General features: G+C 38.7%; 1 non-coding gene across 1 annotated transcript; it reads right to left on the bottom strand.

The window, feature by feature from the left end:
* Positions 1-441: 441 nt before the first annotated feature.
* Positions 442-550, bottom strand: LOC112714205 (small nucleolar RNA R71). The gene has a single exon (XR_003159160.1). It is a non-coding gene; the product is annotated as a small nucleolar RNA R71 (small nucleolar RNA).
* Positions 551-7199: the final 6649 nt, after the last annotated feature.

Here is a 7199-nt window from a genome sequence, read left to right as displayed (position 1 = left end):
ATTCCCACCAAGGAACTACATAAGTAACTGTATTTTATTTTCCGTTTTATTTATCTTTTAATTATCAACACCTCATAACCATTTGAATCCGCCTTACTGAGATTTACAAGATGACCATAGCTTGCTTCAAGCCGATAATCTCCGTGGGATCGACCCTTACTCACATAAGGTATTACTTGGACGACCCAGTGCACTTGCTGGTCAGCTATGCGGAGTTGTGAAAAGTGTGATCACAATTTCATATACTAAGGACCCTAAGAAGTTTATATCTGATTTCCTGTAGATCTGTGATACGGTCAAGACAAATGGAGTGAACTATGAAGCTGAGTAAGGGAGAGAGCAATGTTATGGCTGGATTCTCAACCCAAGGTGAGACTAGACACATGGGACAAGGTGGTCACAGGATTTTTGACCCAGTTCGTTCCACCATAGAAGCTGAGTATGCTTAGAGGGAAGGTTTAGACCTTCAGACAGAAAGAGGGAGAGTCCCTCTATGAGGCTTGGGAGAGATACAAGCAGCTGATCAGGAGATGCCCTCTTGACATGATTTTCAAATGGACCAGGTTGGACTTTTTTTATGACGACCTCTTTGAGATAGCCAAGATGTCACTAGATCACTCTGCTGGTGGTTCACTATACATGAAGAAGATGCCTGAAAAGGCGATTAAGCTTATTGAGATGGTCGCCAACAACCAATAGATGTACATTTCTAAGAGGAATCCTGTGAACACTGGGACTACTCAGAAGAGAGGAGTCATGGAAGTGGACATACTAGATGCCATTTTGGCACAGAATAAACTTATGTCCCAGCAAATTAGCATGATCTCCCAACACTTAAGTGGGATGGAGGTTTCAGCTGTTAGCACTCAAGATGCACCCTATGAAGGAGACACTGGTGACATTGCTCAGACCACCATGGAGGAAGTGAATTACATGGAAAATTCCTCTTGAAATCCCAATAATGATCCATATGCAAATACTTTCAATCTGGGATGGAGAAATCACCCTAACTTTGGGTGGAGAGAGTAGTAAAGGCCTCAACAAGGCTTCAACAATAATCAGGGTGGAACCAAACAAAGTAGGTTCACTAACAGACAGTTCCAACACTCTCAAAAGTAGATGGAGACGCCTAAGTATAACCTTTCTAACTTAGCTACAATAGTTTCTGTCCTCTCCTAGACCACTCATAATTTTATGCAAGAAACTCGGTCTTCAATTAGGAACTTAGAGACACAAGTGGGTCAGTTGAGCAGCAGGATACCTGAGAGACCTCCCAACACTCTCCCTAGCAATATAGAGGTAAATCCAAGGGAAGAGTGCAAGGTCCTCATTGTAGACAAGGAGGCCAAAACCAAGGAGGGGCATGCTGTTGAGGATTTGAAGGAGAACAAGGCTCAAGAGGAGACTGGGAGTGCACTAATACACGCCCCGGTGGTGATGAAGGAGCCAGAAGTACAACACCCTCTAAATATGCAAAAGGAGTCCAAGGATAAGCAAATTGCTCAATTCTTGCTAGTCTTCAAGAAGTTATTAATCAATATTCTTTTTGCTGAGGTGTTGGAAAAGAAACCTCCCTATATGGCGTGTTTGAAAAATGCAGTTTCTAAGAAGAAGGCTTTGAGGGGAGATGAAACAGTGGTGCAGACCAAGGAGTGCAATGCATTAGTGCAAAAGAAGCTACCTCAGAAAATACTAGATCCCAGAAGCTTCCCGATTCGCTGAACTATAGGGACCATCACATTTGAAAAGGCACTATGCGACCTTGGATCAAGCATAAATTTCATGCCTCTCTCTTTAATGAAGAAACTGGAGATTCAAGAGGTGCAGCCCACAAGAATCTCACTGGAGATGGTAGACAAGTCCCTAAAGCGGGCATTTGGAATGGTGGAGAATGTCGTTGTAAAGGTTGAAGACCTTTACCTCTGATAGAGGATAAATGTCGGTTAAGAAATTGACCAAAGGATTTTCCAATTCAATGTCACAAAGTATAGTCCCAACCGACAATTTATCCTCAAACCAAAGCTTACAAGAGGATGTCACACACAAATCAATAACCAGGAGTAGGATCTCGGGTCGTTCTCCAAGGACTTGCACTAGAATGCACATTGTTGATTATGAATTTTGGGATTTTGGATTGCTTATGGAAGAAGTAAAATGACAAGTATATAAAAGCAACAAACAACTAACAAACATGCATCAAGATAACTACAACTAAAAGCATATAAGAATAAGTGCTATGAAATTAAAGTGAGAACTAGAAATTTAAAGCTAGTAGAAGTCAATGGCAATCAATTAATATAAAGGTATTGGCTAGGGAAGAGAATTGGAGTTCCTATCCTTATTGTCATTATCAATTATGATGGAAATTGTTTATTGCTTCTACTTAGTTATCCTCTAACAAATGAAGGAGAGTCAAGTGGATACGATCAACTTGAGTTCACAAGTCTTACACAATTCCTAGTTAAAGACTAGCTTTAGTGAAGTTCAAGCTAACTAGCAACTTCCAATATTCAATCAACCATAGGCTTTGACAATTCAAGAGTTTCCAATGCTCAACCCCAAAGCCAAGAGTAGAAATATACTCCATAATCATAAAATGCATTTTCATAAACACCTTGTGTACACTAAAAGAAGAAATTATAAAATTGAGAAATAAACCCAAATCAAAGCTACCCACTAACAATAATTGATAATAACCTACCAAATAAAATCAATGAACATGAAAAACTCTAATGCATTAATAGAATCAAAATCCAACAAGATCCAAAAGCATAACCAAAACAAGTAAAATTGCAAGAGTATTAAATAGAATTGGAGAGTAGAAACTATAATTAAAATAACAAGAACTGAAATTAAAAAGGATCTACGCCAAGGATTCAAATGAAAATGAATAAGAGAACTAAAACCTAGAGAGAAATGATAGTTTCTCTCTCTAGAATTCAAAACTATCTAAAAACTAAGCTAATGGAAGGTATATCCCCATCCTCCTTCACTTCTAGCCTCTAATGTGCAGAATGGGCTTGAAACTGGGCCAGCAGGAGCTCCGAAATCGCCCCCAGTGTGTTCCCTTAAGTGAGGCACGTGATGCTTGTCACGCGTATGCGTCAGCCACATGTACACATCGGTCGGCTGCTGCAGCTAGTCATGCGTACGCGTCAGTCATGCGTACACGTTAGTCACACGTAGGCGTCGATACCAGCTTCTCAATTCTTCTATTTCTTGTGTTCCTTCCACTTTTGCATGCCTTCTTTCCATCCTCTAAGCCATTCCTGCCCTATAAATCTTGAAATCACTTAACACACATATCAAGCCATTGAATGGTGTAAGAACTGGAGTTTTTCCGTAAAATCGGTTTAAGAAAAATAATAATTTTAAGTGCTTGAGATAGATTTAAAATTTAGAAAAGTTTTTGTAAAAATGCATATTGGTGCTTAAGTTGGCAGTACCGGCTCTAGTTTGTCCAGTACCATGTATTTTGAGAAAATAAAATTTTAAAAATTGATTTGTTATTTTGATAGGACAAAAATAATTTAGAATTGAAAATCGGACACTAATCTTAAAGGTTTTGGCCCAAAGTGGGCCAAACGGACCAAAAACCCTAACAGGTTAGACCAGATCCAAACCGAGCCCAAGACCCAACATATGTAAGTGAGTAAAATGAGCAACTCAGCTCATTTTCATCCTCTAAAGTGAGATAGGCATGATTTGATAGAAGAGAGGAGAAGAGGTGATGTTACTATTCATCATCACCTTCCGGGAGCCATATCTTGAGCTACGAAACTTCAATTGACAAGCCGTTTATGGCCACGTGAACCTCTTGTCGAGCTCTTTGTTTTTATCTAAGAAAATTTGTTAAGAACTTGAAGCTCACACTCTAGTTTCCTGTCCTAGTTTCTGTACATTTTTTGTTATGGTTTTGATTAGATTTTGTGGTTTTGGTTGTTTAGGTGATCTCTAGTAGCGGGTAATTATTGAGAATTGCCCCAATCCTCTTTGGACAAGGTAAAGTTCCTCATAAACCCTTGTAGTGTTGTATGTTGTGGTTTCTAGGTTTTGATTTTGGTGATATATGTGTTGTTAGTTTGAGCTTTGGTGCTTTTTGGAGTTGTCTTTGCTTTTTGGTGGTTTCGTGCGTGGAGGATAATTGGCGAAGGTACGGTTTTGGTTTTCTTTATGTAATATGTAATGTTTATGGACACTTAGGCTAGTTGACCCTAAGATAGGAATGAATGATTGTGGCGTATGAATAATTATACGTGAATTGATGTAATTATTGGTTGTATTGGATCATTGGTGTTGATAAGTATTGATGGTGATTAGTTATACTGATGAATAATGAGAATTATGAGAATGTAGGGTAATAAGTTAACGTAAAATGTTTGTGATGGTTTGGAGTAAAGGATATTGATGATTATGATGATATATGTTGATGATAGTTTTGGATTATGAACCTTGTGGTGGATGTTGTGTTAAGGTTGGTCGATTATTGAAGGTGTGTAAGGTTGGTGTTGGGTGGCTTTTATGATAATGATGGGTGGTAAGTGAAGTATTTATGTATGAGGGATTATTGATGTTGTTAATGTTGTTAAATAATGTTGTTGATTGTGTGATGTATGATGAATTTGGATGAGTAATATTGTTGATTATTGATATGGAATATGAATGAGGTTGATGATGAATATTGATAGTGATAGAATGATGATTGATGAATGTGTTGGTGGGGAAATGATTATAGTGTATATATTTGATATATAAGAATGAGAATAATGAAATGTGAAGGAAAATTTGGTATGAGGGATGAATTGTGACACAAAGGGTGAGTTATGAGGTAAATTGGGGTTTGGTATGATTTTTATTTGTTTTTGGTTGAGAAATTGGAAAAATTGAGAATCTTGTGAGTTTTGATAAAAACTGGTTTTTTGTGAACTTTGACAGGTCATAACTTGTGTCTCAGTTTTCAAAATTTGTTGAAATTTGTTTGAAATTAAAGTTCATTGAAAAATCTTCAAATTGATATAAATTTTGTAAAATTTAGATTTTTGTAGAGGAAGTTATAAAATTTAGTTTGTGTCCGCACGCACACTCCTGTGATTTTTCAAACCTGTGCGCACGCACAGCCTGGTGCGTACGCACACACAAGGGAAGGCTTTCTATTTAGAGCGCTAGCACAACCTGTGCGCGCACATAACCAACAAAGTTTTACAACATGTGCGCACGCACAGCCCTTTGTGCACGCACACGTTGGAAGGTGCACTCTGTTAAGGGCACTAGCACGCCTTGTGCAAACGAACAGAGTTTGGGAAATTTTGCACTTGTGCCTACGCACGCCTCTATGCGTACGCACACGTTTTGAAAATCTCTCCAGGCGTGCGCACGTACACTGATGACCGGAATTCACTACCCACATAATATAATGAATCCGTTATTTGGCAAGCGCACCAAATTGTCGTCAAGTAATAACCCACAATGGAGTGGGATTGTATCCACAGAGATTAATTGGATTAAGCAAGAAATAGTTGATTAATTATCCTAGTTAGATGATTCAATTTTGAGTGGTAATCAACAAGGAATTGTAAATAACATGAAATTAAAGGAAAGCAATAAAGTGCAAGGAAGTAAATGGCAAGAAAAGTAAAGTACAAGAAAGTAAAGTGCTGGAAATGTAAAGTGCAGAAAATGTAAATAACCATAAAGTAAATAAAAGAAAGAAAGATAAAATAAGCATTGGGATCAAGAGATATTGCATTCTCCGGATTAATTGATTTCATCTCATCTTCAATCATGCAACTCATTGACCTCTTGGCAATCATGATTGATTAAGCCCCAATTCCTTGGTGATTCAATCTCTCAAATCTTGATCAATAGCCAATTCCTTGGTCTAATTGCTCATGAGACGAGATGAAGCTTGTTCCCTGATTATACCACACATCCTCATAGGTCCAAGTAGTGGGAGGATTATATGTCACCATATCCAAATACCAAAACCCAAATTCTACTCAAGTGTGAGAAAGGATTTCAAGCATGGTTTTATGATTCCTCTTCCAAGGTTCCCATAAAACCCAAATACATTCAATCTCTTTTCCAAGATAATTGAATGCTAGAATGAAGAACGAAATTCCTTCTAGTAAATCAAAGAGAGATGAAGAGAAGAAGAAGAATAAAAACAATCAATCCATTGAAAAACAATAGAGCTCTCTTTCCCAATGGAAAGAGTTAGTAATTCATAACTAAAATATTTACAAGTAAGAAAATGGAAGAGGAGAAGAGAATGGTGGGAAGGAGGGTCCGAAGACTCACTCTTCCGAATGTGTCCAGCCTAATAGATAGCTCTCTAATTCTATGAAACTAAGACCTTTATATAGGCTCTCCTAAATTACAAACTTAAATGAAATTAAAAGCAAATTTCAATGAAATAAAAATAAACTATTCTAGATGCTTCTTGTGACCTTGATTGGTTGACAATTGTGGCTTGAATGAGAGTTGAAGTGGGCTTGGTTGAAGGTTGGGTGCTGCAGGAAGAAGTTGGCGTGTGGTTCCAAGTGCCGCTCCGACTTGATTTTGCCCTTTGAAGTACGACCCACTTTGCAACGTTGAAAGTATGGAGTTGGTTGGGCTTTAAAATGAATGTCCACTATAACCTATTATATATGGTTGTAAAGCGCTGGATGTCTGCTTTCCAACGCCTTTGGAATCAACTCATTTGGACCTTTGTAGCTCAAGTTATGCACATTTGAAGGTGACTAGCTAAGTCTGTCAAGTAGCCTGGCGTGCCACGTCCACTTCTGGCGTGCCACGCCCCATATGTTGTGAAACTGGCGTGCCACGCCCAAAAATGGCATTCGACACCATCAATGATGCACCAAAATATCCTCGTTGGCCATTTGAACTGGCATGCCACGCCCAAGACTCCAAGTGGCACGCCCATTGTAGGAAAGGGGTTGGCGTGCCACGCCTTCGATATCAAGTGGCACGCCCAGGTTTTGCAATGCTAAAATAATGGCCTTTTTTACCTTTGGTTTTAACGTTTACCCTAGAGTGTTATATAGCGTTGGAAAGCTCTTGATGTCAGCTTTCCAACACCACCAAGATCACGTCATTTGGACCTCTACAACTCAAGTTATGTTTCTTTGAAGATGAAGAGGTCAGGTTGGTAACTCTGCAGTGACGTGTTTTTCTCCTTGTGTTTTCGGGGTCAATAT

The sequence above is a fragment of the Arachis hypogaea genome, chromosome 9, assembly GCF_003086295.3.
Source record: "Arachis hypogaea cultivar Tifrunner chromosome 9, arahy.Tifrunner.gnm2.J5K5, whole genome shotgun sequence".
Lineage (NCBI taxonomy): Eukaryota > Viridiplantae > Streptophyta > Magnoliopsida > Fabales > Fabaceae > Arachis > Arachis hypogaea.
Note: the sequence above shows the minus strand (reverse complement) of the source record. Positions and strands in the feature narration are given on the sequence as shown.